Raw genomic sequence first — 14388 nt, 5'->3', positions numbered from 1 at the left:
TCATCTGACCCCTCTCATGTGTTATTTGAGGAATATCAGCTTCTGCCATCAAACAGAAGGTTTAGAGTTCCACAAGCTCGACTGAACAGGCTGAGGAACTCTTTTGTCCCTCAGTCTGTCAAACTGTTAAATCAGAGTTTGGTCTCTAAATAGACCCTAAGGTTCATGTACAGACTGAGCACTGGCTGTTGCACCAAGACACTTTGTAATGTTGGATTTGTGTTGTGAGGAGTTGGGAGGTAGTTTGTGTTTTTCTTTAAATGTGAGGGTGACATTTATGCTTTCTGTAAATGTGTGTTTTTTGTGTTTTGTATTGTTTATGTGAAACTGTGGACGTCATGGGACGCAAGACAAATTTCAGAAGTGATCTGATAATTAAAGTATAATCTTAATCTTAATCTTAATCTTACAATAAGAGGAAATAATGGAGAGATCTTTGTGACAACATCAAAGCTACGCCAAGAGCGCCTGCACATGCATGCTCACACAAACACACACACACACACATGAGGAGGAGCTTCCCACCTGAAAGGGGAACTCCACTGAAATGTTACTGTTAATACTGTTACCATGTGTTTATCTTTAATATTAACTGAAGCACGATCACAGTTAAGATAAATGCACTGTTCTGGTTTTTCCACTGCAGTTTGGGATGGTTGAACATGCTTTAAGTCTCAAAGAAAAGTACTTTAATCCATAACTGCATATTATATTATATTACATTATATTATATTATATACAAACAGTACATATGATGCTTTATATATATGATGTAATGCATCTCCAGTTATCTCCTCTGAAATGACAGAAACAGTGCAGCAAACTAATGCAGCGACTGACCCATTAGTAAAGCTCTAATAACAGACACTGTGACTTGTCACACACAGGTGGAACTAATCACACCGCTGATGGCTCTGTTCCATCAATTCAATTAGCCGTGCTATTAGTGACACCTGTGTTTGACCAGTCAACATGTCTGCTGTGAAAGGCCCATTGTTCAAAAAGACACTGCACTTGCCATACACGCCTGTTAATAGTAACGCAACAGAATTACACAGTGACACGAAAACTTCCAGCGTGTTCTCTTGCTGATGACTCATGGTTTTATCTTAATGTCTGCAACCAGCCAGTCACACTGCAGGTTGTTAACATTGTAGTGTGTATCACACACTTAAAAGACACACAAACGCACAGGTCGATCTGCACTTGTCATGCATGGTTGAAGTTTTCCTGTGCTCACACCTTGTTGCCATTTTCGCAAACTACCACTATTACTGCTACTGGTGTGATTTTATCTGCTTCAGTTTCTTGAATAGAAAAGACACTTTATATGTTTATTAGACACTGAATAAGACTGCACTGCAGGCAGCATTACTCACTAGGACCCAGTGTTATCATAGTCTCATGATTACAAGATTTTGATGAGGTACTGACAGACGGTGTCAGATTCTCTTCTTTAACAAGAGTAAAATTTGCCTGCAACAGATTAGAAGTAAAAAGCCTGGAGTGAACTCACCTGGGGTTTAGTCAGCTCTCCCCTGTGTTTCTAAGAAAAGGATCTGACATACACAAAGTTGTCCCTCACTAGACACCGTAGGTAGCGATTTCTCCCTTGCGGTAGCGCGCTGACCTTTCTGTGCTGGTAAAGCAGAGCAAACATTAAATGACAGAGCTAATTGTTTCACCCCAGAGTCCATTCTGTCTCTCAGTCCTCTTTACTTCGACCAGCCCCTTCCATCATTTCTTCTAATTTCTCTCAATTACCGTCTCCTTATGCTCTCTCTCTCTCATGGGCTTGTGTGTGTGTTTGCAAGTGTGTGTATGTGTGTGACCTTTGTGAACTGTATGGCCATTTATGGAGATTAGATAAAGTTGCCTCTTGCGTGACTCATTGGCATGCATTAAGCGAGTACAACAATAACATACACACGCGCGTGTGCGCGAGCACACACAGACGTACACAAGAAGACCATCTTAAATCAAGGATATAGGACCAAATTAAGGGTAAAAGCGCTCTTGGTTTTCTTCTTTTGTGAGACATCATCTGATTTTCAAAAAGCATGTTCACTGTCCTTTTTCCCTCCCTCTAATGGATTTTTGATTTTTCCAGAGCATGCAGCACAATTAGCTCGTCTTTCTTTTTTATTAATGACACATTTGCTCTTTTCTTTTCGCTGGCTGTTGTTTATTCTTGCACTAAATTGGAGAGTGAAGAGGTCTTAAAAGTGCATGCCTTGTGTGGCAGCATGTGTAATTTGAATATGCTTAAGGCTCATTATTTCATTTATTTATTTTTTATTTTATTTTTTTTTATAAAACCTACATAAATTCATCTGTCTGTATATTAAATAAAAAATGGATGAAAATTTTATTTAGAAAAAGCAAAACAATGACGCACACACCTAAATTTAAAACACAATTTGCTGTCAAGACTCTGGAGTTTAACCATCTATTGTTTAATTAATTTCTGGTGCATAATAAGCAGCATATTTGCATTTCTCCTCATTTTTGTTTTTGCATTCTTATTTATCAAAAGGCCAAACAATCAAACTCTCACCCTAAACATGATTGTGCAAGAGCACCGCAGGGCGTCACATGTAAAATACATGGACATATAGTATTCATACTGTACATAAACTGAAGAAGCAGGGAGGAAGAGCAACTGACGCTGACCCACAAAGATCTTCCTCTCACTCAAGAACACGAGGATGACGCATTATGGCAGTAAAGGAAATCAAAACATGACACATTTGTTTACTACATGACCTATAACTGACTCATGTGGGGTTGAGTGACTATGAAAATACACATTAAGTAGGAGTGGAAGTGGATGAAGCCTTATTCACTGTGTGTGTATGTTTCTTTTGGATTCATGTGTGTGCATGAACTGGCAGTCCTGCAGGTGCTCATGGCTAAAGTCACTGTGAGTGTTTCACAGTTACACACATGGTCTTGGACCCCATCACACAAGAGAAGGTTAGTGCACACACTGTTTATACAATACAGTAAGTCAAGCTCATCTTCAGCATGTGATGATGGTGCAGTGGTTGGAAGAGGAGTAACAATAAAAAGTGAGATGTATATAAATCCTTCTTTCATTTTGATCACACACAAAAAACTTTATCCACTCAAACTACAAGCTTCACTCAAATGTTTCAAGTCTTCCCAGCTGCATCCCACTTGGGCCTCCAACACAAAGCCTCACTTGGCCTTCACTTTGAAGAGTTCTGGTGACAATTCATCTTCCTACCAATAAACACTTGTATCTTTTGTTCGTCCTGCTTTTTCGTACTCACTTCATCTTTCACTTCTTGTCCTTAACAGAACGTCACCCTGATTCCTGTCTCTCCACCAGGTGCGGCTCTGCCAGCCTCTCATACATACAGATCTCTGCAGCACAGAAATCTACCGCGAAACTCACACCAAGACACAGACACCCAAATGAAATCAAGCAGAGCCTCCCTCCTGGGTCCATGTCCCACTTCCTCGCCAGGCAGCGCATGGCCATACTGCCGCCGTGCGACTGACGGACTTCTGGCACAGAATGGCAGAGTACACAAAAATCCCTCTCAAGGAGCAGATGCTTGCTTCCTCTTGACATATGCCCATGAGATGGAGCAGGGTGGATGGGAAATGGAGGGGAAGGCAGGGCACATTAGAGGAGGAAGGAGGAGGAAAGGAGGGGAGAGGGAGGAGGAGGTGGGTGTTAATCTGGGGGAAAGAAGAGAGCAGAGGAAACGAGGATATGATAAGAGAAATGGGAGAAGGTTAAGAAGTGAAGGATCTGGGGAACAGTCTCAAGTTGCTTTGTACATTTACGCTTGAATATTTAAATTTATGAATTGTAAATCATTAAAACCACTTTAATGCCATTAAAGAAGCAGCTTTAAAGAAAAGCTCTCGTTTCCTAATAAACACGAGTGCAGGGCGCAGGGTCGGGTCACAGCGTCAGAGAGGGGAGCAGAGGAGATCCACGGACAAAATGCTCCTTCTCAGCTCAACACGAACAGATGGTGCCGAGTGGTTAAAGAACAGATACGATGGGATGAGGCAGGATGAGGGGATTTTGAGTGAGACTCGCCACATTTCCTCTCCATGTCATCGTTAGTCGCTGCATATCTGCTGCTCTTTAGATATTGTTGACAGGTGATCAGACACCGTTGAAAAAAAGGCAGAATTAACTGTATTTTACTCCATTGAGAGACAAATCAGAATATGTGTACTGGTCAATAAAAGGTATTGAGGAATTAATGGGGTTACTCGTGGCTGCTGCAGCCTGAAAGCAGTGGTGGCAGTGGTATTATGTGAGAAATGGACAATAATGATAGATGGCAATAGTCACTTTAAATTGATTTGAATATTTCCCAGGGACGGTTTTAATGTGGGAGGAATGTACATGAAATGAAGAGTCATGATCTGTATTCAGAGTCACTATGTTTCATCAGTGACTCTTTTCAGACACCCCATATTAAACTGGCCTTGGGGCTTCAATCCTGTTCAGAGAAAGAGTAACAAATAATAACTATATACAAAAAAAGATTTGAAAAGATTTTGTTATCCAAAAAGAATAGAAAAAAACAGTTAACTTCAGCTACTGCATTTAATACTTCTCTTTGGTTTTAAGATATAGATATTTCAGATCAACTTACAGTTAAAAACTTCAAGGATAATTCACACAGCACAGAGCTAACAGGGACTTTGTGAGAAAAAAAGATCTCACATACACAACACGAGAGACTGACTGTAATTTAGGTCAACAAGCCTTTAAAATACATTTTCTTTTCTATTTTTCTTCTGAGATCATTCATCCTCACCTCTTGAGAAAATCATTTAAGGTGGTAAACACACAACATACTATATAGAACCATCGCACACACCCTTGCACACATGTACACACTTGCACAAACACTTCCAACAACTAAAACTGCTACAAGGTGAAATCTTTTCATTAGCGCAAACAAACAAGAAGGGAACAAACGCACACTTATAAAGCAGCGTAGACAGCAATTCTAAGTCTTTCATTAATACACACAAGAATTTAATTAACAGCGATTGATAAGCTGCGCCTGTCTTAAGGACATGTTTGTTTGTTAGTATGTATATGTGTGTGGGTGCGTGTCTGTGTATCTTAGGGACATGCTTGTTATGCAGTCATTATACAGTGATCTTCTTGATTTGTCAAGCATGAAGAGGAGAGGCGCACATACACACTCAGTGCAGTGTAAGATATAAACACAGTGTGTTGACGGATTAGATGGGAGTTTTTAATCATCTTAATTAAACCTAACTGTTATTTGTTGAATTATGTGGCATTTATAAAGATCACGGGGATACAAAAGCAGATCGAGCACTGATTAAAATCCTTCAAACTTTTTGATGACAAGAAGCTGTTAAGAAGCAAGCGATGTTCAGCGATGGCCACACAGTCTGCAAGGAAACACTGAGCTATAATGGCCTTTGATTCAAACCAGAAAAAGAAATTGCATTTATAACTCTACAGAGTCAGGTAAATATGTGTGACATCTAAATCTTGCAGAGACAGAAGTCGTGAGAAGAGTTAAAACAGATTAGTGCACCCGTGACCCAATAAAGGGATCTGTGCCTGCAGGCTGGAAACTAATAGACAAGATCATTCATCAAACATGTCTCACAACATCATAAACATGTATTTTCAACACAAGAGAGCGACGAGGAGCAGCCGGAGTAAAGAGACTGAGCTTCTTTAACCAGTTTCTGCACTCAAAGATTGTGATATCACTGACAGCTGAGCTGCTGGAGGAAATCATTAAGGTGGTTTGTGTTCAAGTTGTGTTTAACGGCAGGGGAGAGTCTGTAATTGGAAGGGAAAGTTTATACTTCACATGTAGATAATTGAGAGTGTGAGTGAGTAAGAGAGAGAGTGTGTGTGTGTCATAAGATGAATGTCTGGTTCTTCTGTGGCTGGCAAGCATCTACCGACAACAGTAATTACAGACTCTCTGGAAGACGATCCAGGAGCGCACACACACACACACACACACACACACACACACACACACTCATACTAACACACTCCTGCCAAAAGACAACACCCCAGCACTCCCCTCCTAGATGCACCTGAGGAAAGAATAACTGTCACCACACACACGTGCACACACTTACACACCTGAACGCACTCATGTGCCAGCAAAAGGCCAGTACCGTCTGTTCCTACCACAAACACACACACATACACACACACACACACACACACACACACACACACACACACACACACACACACACCCTGTACACTACCTCTCTGCTCTTATTTTATCTTTTAATTGTCTTGCCCGATTTTGCACCATGTATGAGTTTATTTGCAACAAATATTACATTAGTGAATTTCACAGCAACAGATTTACTGTTATTTAAGATGTTGCCGTTGGCAACTGTTTCACAGACCAGACTAATAGAACCATTGGCCTCTTTTTTATGCAGCATCTCATTAAATATTACAGGCCGTAACAAGCAAGAAGCCTTTGTCACTCTCAATAGGAAGTGAGTGTGAGCTGCACCACAGCTTTAAATCACAAGGCAGACTCCTCTGGGAGATTTGCAGGTGCATGATGTTTGACATAAAGGTCAATTTTACATTTACATTAACATTTACTCATTTGGCAGTCACTTTTATTCAAAGCATCTGACAACAGAAGGACATCACTAATGCTTCAGTGCAGTACAAGACCTTGGTGCACCACATCTATTAATAAGTGCAAGTAGATAAAGTAAAGAAGTAGACCAAAAGTGCTTAGTGAGTGCTAGTTAAGCATGTTAGGGTATTACATTAAAGGTGTTTGGCTGGCAGGTGCTCTTGGAAGAGATGAGTCTTCAAGTGATTCTATTCAAGAGAGAGAAGGACGAGTTTTTTGTCATGTTAAATGACATACGATGGAGCTACAGACCTTGGTAGCAATGGCTTAAACTGAGGCTTTACAAAAAAATTAAATAATTCTTTGCAGATTTTTGTCGCTGGAGTTTTGCTTCTTCTTTCTTTCTTCGTGGTACAAAGTATTTTCAGCTTTTGTCATATAATCCACCACAGAAAGACACAAAGTTTTAAGCCCGTAAGTCTTTACAGTCACTTATTTCACTATAATTAGACTTTTAAACAAAGGTTGATGGTTAAATGATCCGCACAGCACTTGAAAGTGTGTTGGACAGATGTGAAGTAAAAACTGTACAATGGGCAGGTTTGAGTAACACACAAGACAGATGATGAGTGAGTTGGTGTTGGTGTGTGTGTGTGTTAATTGTCTCAAGGAGTTAGACAAGCCTTCATACATGATTAATGCAAACACACACACATGTTTAGCGGGTTGCCAAAGTGGCGCCTTACCCAGGTGGCGCACACACACACACACACACACACAGACACAGACACACACACAGAAGCACACGTTTAACACCTTGTAATAAAAAAATAAAAAAACAATGACACCGAGGAATCACAGACAGATTGAAGATGGGAGAACAGGAGGAGGATGAGGAGGAGGAGGAGGAAGAGGAGGAGATATCACGATGAAGGGGGTGGGGACACACACACCTGTTATTAGCTTTTCTCCAGACGGTGGATGGGATGGAAGCTGGGACAGACGGATCAAAGGAGGGACAACGACAAGGATGAGGTGGAGACAGAAGGAGATCCTGGGAGAGGAGGAGAGAAATTGTAGGGCATTAATAATGGATGGCAGATCCTTAGAGACCATGTTCAGACATTAATAATAGATAAGATTCAGCTGGAGGGGGCAAGGGAACACCTCCGCAGAATTTACCTGAGGAAAGAAGAAAGTTCTCATGTGATGTTCATTTAGGCAGTGGTAACAACTCGTTTGCTGTCTGAACTTAAATCCAAAATTGAATTGAATTGAATTGAATTCACTTTAGGGAGGGAAATGAAGCTCAGGTCACAGGATTTCAGTTGTAAAATAATACGTTTTTATGTCACGGTCATATTATGTTACCCTATGATCCCAAACTCCTGAACCCCACAGGAAGAAATGGAAATATCCCACTGAAGTACCTTTAGAAAAACTAAAAGAAAAAAATGATCGTACATTTTGGAGACAACAAATAACAAAACATTGGTTCAAAAAAGTTGTCGTTTTCACTGTTTTCAAAAGAACCAAAAGCTGTAAATCTGTAATTAAGACTAGTGGTCATTTCAATCAGATGCTTGAAATGATCATCATTCTGAATTCCCGTCTGAGTCTGATTTTAAATGAGCTGTGAGAAAAGCTGTTTTCAGACACATGTGGTTACACGGCAACCCTTAAAAGGACGCGGTAAACCTTCAGCTGAGATGAAATGATGGTAAAACACCAGAGCGTTTACTGAGAGACCCCTGAGGTGCAGTTTAAACTTTCCCAACGATGGTGGTTTATGTGCCAGATTGAAAATCAGACGAACCAAAAAATCCACCCCCCCCCCCCAAAAAAAAAAAAAAATTCTGCATGACAGGAGCGACAAGGAGAGGGCACAAGCTAACTATCACTTACCTTGTGCACATACACACAAAAGTGAGACAAAAAATGCAGATGCTCCTGCACACATATTTCTGCGCACTTACGGTGATAACACGGGCTAAAACACACAAATTAACACACAGGGTTTGGTTTACTGCCAGTTCTTGATGACACTGAGAGGGGAGAAAGAGGGAGAGTGTCCTGCTGCCTCGCTCTTCCTCTATGTCTGTTACATCCTCTCATCTTTATTTTACACACTCCCTTTGTATCTACACACACACACACACAGGCAAATGAGCAGCACACTTAAACTAAATGGGTGGCCTGATGGTGAATCACTGTCATTTAGCAACAAAGACCTCAGCTTGTTGTCCCTTCATTCCCCTCTCTCTCTCTTCATCTGTCTCTTTCACTTTCCCTCTCTCTTCCTCTCTTTTTGGCCAATATGGGTGTGTAATTGTTGTTGACACACACACACACACATACCCGGCCACACATAAACGAGCGTTTCCACATTCACATCGACGACTGCAGACGTGTCCATGAGTGAAACACACACACATACACACATACACACACCGTATGGGTGTATAATTACAGAGAGTGAAGCAGCACTGAGGAATAATTGCAGAGGCTGGTTGCTGTTGTTGTTGTTTCCAACAAATAAAGCAGAACACAAACAAGATGGAGGGGTGAGCGGTAGGTCAAGCCATCTCTGTGATGACGCTGTAATACGGCGCCATCGCCCATCGCCCATCGCCCATCTCCCTGGACATGTTGTCTTTCACCCCCATGCTGCTTACAAAATGATGTGGTCACTAGACGCTGCACCTGAGCATTAGTGTTACACTTCACCACAAAGGTGTTGGATGAAACTGGGGTCAGAGGTCCTTTAACCAGAACTAAGTGCCAAGATCACATAGTCTGGTCCGAGGATGTCTACATACTTCTGGCCACAGGCTCTCTGTCTTTTTATTATCCCTCCTCTCTTTTATTTCAACTATTTCTCTGTTTTCCACAACTTTCTCTCCTCCTTTAGCTTGATTGATTGATTGATTGATTGTACTTTATTTATCCCCAAGGGGAAATTAGTTCATGACAGCAGCCTTAAAGGGACAACAAGGAGTTTCTCCATCGGCAGAACGAAAAATTCTGCGACAATAAAAAAGGTCTCATATTACTGTGGATTAATCTACGTTACCCACACTTGTTAATGGGCCCATTTTCGATAAATATATCATTTTGTCTCCATCGTTATTTTGTTATTATTAGTGGTGGCGGAAATGCTGGGCGAGCCGACCAGCGTTTCCTTACTTTCGGTTTTGCGGACGCTCATGAGAATAACGCAGCCGAATCGCCGTTTATGGTCAGAACTACGACGGTATCTGATCGTCTTCGAACCTCTGACTTTAATTCTTGATGAATGAAAACATGAGTCTGTCTCGCGCCGGTCAAAGAATTTCACTGTGCACGCGGAGGCTCAAAAATGTGGTGTGAAAATGCTTCGCTTTTCCAAAACTCCTCATTGTCCCTTTAAAAGAAGAAAAAGCAGGACAAATTATACAAAGAATAAAATACACAATTCATTAAAAGAAGCTACTGTGCTCTCTCTCTCCGTCTTTCTCACTTTCTTCAAAGTCTAAAAGTCCATGCTAACTCTTTCTTTCCCTCTCTCTGACACACACACACACACACATACACAGTGCCCAGGCAGTCACCTGCGCTGAAGGTAAATGGAGTGTGAGGTTTTACTGGTGCCGTGATTGCGGGGTACGGATCAGGAGGAAATAAGTGTTTGGTTTGTTTATGTTTGTGCGATCAGAAAGCAGGTGGCGGAGTCAGCACACCGCCTCTTGACCTGCACCGGGGAGAGGCGGGGACCGAGGTGTGCAAAGCGGGAGGGTGGGGGCTCGTCACAGAATTTAGGACGACATGTTGACAAGTGTTGCTGATGACTGACAGGAACCACGACAGCTTATTAATTAAACGAATGCTGTAATTGTGCACAAATCAAAAACGTAATGCTGTAGGAACTGTAGTATGTAGTGTGGCAGTCTTGCATGTCCATCAGTATCTGGCAAAGAATGTGTGTGTGTGAAGCGGTAGGGGAGGTGCGAGGTTGTGAGGTTGTGGGTTATCCCACTGTGTCGGAGAGAAAGAGGAAAAGAGAGAGGGAGGGAGCTCTTGCATGTAGAAAAAAAGAGGAGAGATAAAAAACGGACGATAAACGAGTGCAGTATGTGGCGGCTTTGTTCTGGTGAAGGGCTGGGTTCACCAGCAGATGAAGAGCTAACTCTTACTGGGAAATCACAGCTTGCCACTGGTCTCTGTGTTTCATTTATTTGCTTTCTGTCCGTTTATCCCATTTCCTCACCCTCAGTTTTCTTTTTTGCCTACTTTTACTTTTTTTTCTTTTTAATTTGAGACTCATCCTTTCTTTATCAACCTCCACTCTTTGAACTTTACTTTGCTCCATCTATAAACATCCCCAAACTACTCAGTGCAATTTGAGCCTTATTCAATAAAACATACAGAAGGAAATGAAGTGATTCAGCAAAGCACTAAACTATGAAGAATGAGCCTTTTGAAAGCACTCACATCTTTGATGGATGCTTGGACGTTAGCTTGACAATAGAACAGATTTTGTACCTTGAAGAACAAATACACAGAGAGTTCATGTTAATGTTGAAGTGAGGGACATGAACTTTATGTACCTGCTGTTCGGTCCATTTTAAAAACACAAGATAAAAACAACATTTATCCTCAGTTTAAAACTAAATGTTCCAATATCGCTAACGGACAAGCAGAGGTAGACAGTGCATTTGAAAACAACAGGCACAGAAACCGTCCTGCTTTTCCTTTTAAAAGTACAGGTTCCTGTAGCCATTACACTCATAATTATTAATTATGAGCAAAGCAATGTGTAAATGTCCATAATGATATCACAGCATTTGAAATGTGATAACATGAAATAAAGAATAACATCAAATCAAATGTGATGTGATCGTTAGTGTCACATCTTAAATACATTCCTTCTAGACATGTTTACTTCAGCTACACTGAGCTTTACCATATAATTACCTTGTTACTTTAGCTGCGCATGCATCCCTGAGTGTGTGTCTGTGTGTGTGTGCTGCTGTATTTAATACCCTAACAGCCTTATTACTTGCCATGTTTGTACTTAAACTTCTTCCTTGGTTCGAGGGGAGCAGAGATCAGCTGCAGATCAGCCCCAGGCGTTTCCTTACGTGCTGAGTTAAAGGGGCGGGAGGTAAAACTCTGTCATTCAATTTCAATTAACAGAGAGGAGGAGAAGAGGAAGCTTTAATTGACTGTCGTTATGGCAGAGCTTTGTGTGCGAGTCAGGCTGACCACACACACACACACACACACACACACACAGATGTCCTACTTTCTCTTTGCTTGATTATACTCAGCTTAGTTCCAGTCTATATTGGGATAATATGGGTGGAGTCAATAAAGTCCTTTTGCATATTTGAGATTTCCACTGTATTGTATACATTAAATCATTACATGAAATTCCTGAAAAATGGTAATTACACATATTATGTTTTGTTTATATTAATATAATTAAACCTTTAGCCTTCCACTGAGTTTTATTTACTGTATTACTAAAACTATCGATGAACAAGGTGGATCAGATAAAATGCTCGAGGGTTAATTCATTTTTATCTTTTGTGATTTTCATTAAATAAAAAAAAAGTCAGTAAACTCAAACTGTTTGCTTAAGCTACTTTCCCTGTCCACAGCTTATTCTAATGTGCCAAAGGCTATCATTATAATACCCCATGCAAATATGGCAGCATTATTACACTGAGGACAGTTTCATCCCCAAAGTGATGGCTACTCAAAAACATCCTGAAAGTCCGCCCCGTGTCGCCTGCCTGTCACATTGTGTACAAAACGACACGGGTCAGTGAGTAGATGTGGGGAAAAAAGAGACAAAAAAAAAAGCTCAACAGAACTGCTTTAACCAAGTTTGTTTTTGCTCTTTTTTTCCCCTCTTTTTATCCTTTGTTTGTTTGCATTATTTGTGTGGGGATTTTTTATTCGGCATCTCCTCGTCCCTCGTTGTGCTTTTTTGGCTCGGCTACAAGGCTTTAATGAAAGCATTTCAAGCAAACATGTTGATTTTTGTTTCCATGGGGATCCAGAAGGCCTGACAATGTCACCGAGGCTTCGGCCAACAGACTGATGGAAAACACTGCTGCATTTTTCCATCTTTTATTCACATTGTGTCCCTCCGTTTCTCTCCAACTCTTCACCTCTGGTGCAGCTTCTTTTCCTCTCTACTATGTCTTTCTTTGTTCACTTATTAAATTCCTTTAACTCTTCCTTTTGTGATTTGATTTTCCTCATCCATCTTTTTTTTGTAGCCCCTCAACTCACTTTCTCTCTTTTACTCTGCCTTTCCTCTCTTTCTCCTATTTCCTTTTCTGTTTCGGACCCTCTCTGTTCTGCTCACTCTGTCTTCCTTTGTTGTCGTCTAATGTGTGAAGAGCTGTGATAAATAAAGACAAGCCGACAGTATACATGTGTGTGTGCTCGCTCGAGAGACGGACGCCAGCTCTCTGATAGCATTGTTAGCCTCTCCACCTCTCCTCACTCCACTGCACATCCAGCTACAGGCTTTCTTCCCCCTCTCCATCCCTCCATCCACCCAGGCCCGGAGCCAAGAAGGCGGCTTCGGGGCCAAGTCAGGCCAGGTCGGAGGCTTCATTGTGAGGCTGCAGGGGGTGTTGGTGCTGGGGGATGAGGACCAAGGATCCAGGCCAAGCCCCAGACCCAAGACCCTGATCTGGCTTGCCAGCCGCCCCACTAAAGGGCCTCCGTGGCTCGGCACAACATCAGGGCAAGAGGGGAGGTGGAGGCTGGAGGTCTCAGCAGCAGTAATGGCAGTGGCTAGATTAAGACCTTCTCTTAGAATCAGCACAATGGAAGAGGGATACAGTGAAGCTAAAGACACACATGCACACACACACACACACACACACACACACACACACACACACACACACACACACACACACACACACACACACACACACACAAGCACACACACTGCCTCTATTCAGCCTTGTCCATGTCGTCCATCAGGCAGAAAAACATGAATAAATACATGAGCAGTGTAAAGCTCCATAGGACTGATAAAAAGAAAGAAAAAACACACAAATTACAGGAACTGAAAGAAAGAATGGTAAATTGAAAAAAGGAGAACAGATGAATAATTTTGATGTTTTTTGTACTGCAGTAATTGTACTGGGAGAAAGAAAAGCAGCGGGGAAAGGAGGATGATGAGTGATGAAAATCCTCCAAGTCCCTGAGCTCAGGAAATGGAATAATCATGAAAAGTTGAAGTTAATGACAGAAATTAACTTTCAGAGGCCTCAGAGTTGTTGTGGAAGTAGCATCAGGTTATTCAATTACTGCGATGACAACAGTGGCCTGGTTGTGCAAATCCACCCACAGATGTCTATCAGTGATTACAGATTAGAGATAAGCATTATACAATAACACATTTTGAACATGAGCCAAAAAGGTACACAACTACCTTAACTACAGCTGACTGAGCGCTACAAATCACATCTATTTCAATCACCACTGTAGCAACACAGACCTCCACTGACAGAGTTACAGCACAACAATGACTACTTATGATATTTACTGCTGCTGATACTGACATTAAGTCACTCACATCCACAAAGAGCCACTTGATCCAACACCTGACTGGACAAAAGTCCAAGTTGCTGTGGGCACAAAACACAAATATAGATGCAAAAATAGTAAATGATGACAGAAAAAAGATATTACTCATACAATATGACTTTTAAGCAGTTTAAAGGGCCACTCCACCCAAATTTCAGTCGGCAATAGCACTTCTCTT

The 14388-nt window shown here is 41.4% G+C and overlaps 1 long non-coding RNA gene across 1 annotated transcript in view; it reads right to left on the bottom strand.

Moving 5' to 3' along the window:
• LOC146990856 (uncharacterized) overlaps positions 1-7667 on the bottom strand; it is a 71006-nt gene extending 63339 nt beyond the window's left edge. The window contains exon 1 of the long non-coding RNA XR_015037788.1: positions 7559-7667. This is a non-coding gene — a long non-coding RNA (uncharacterized LOC146990856). The remainder of the gene's footprint in view (positions 1-7558) is intronic.
• Between the last annotated feature and the right edge of the window lie 6721 nt (positions 7668-14388).

The sequence above is a fragment of the Trachurus japonicus genome, chromosome 2, assembly GCF_045865225.1.
Source record: "Trachurus japonicus isolate A0001 chromosome 2, Traja_1.0".
Classification (NCBI taxonomy): Eukaryota; Metazoa; Chordata; class Actinopteri; order Carangiformes; family Carangidae; genus Trachurus; species Trachurus japonicus.
Note: the sequence above shows the minus strand (reverse complement) of the source record. Positions and strands in the feature narration are given on the sequence as shown.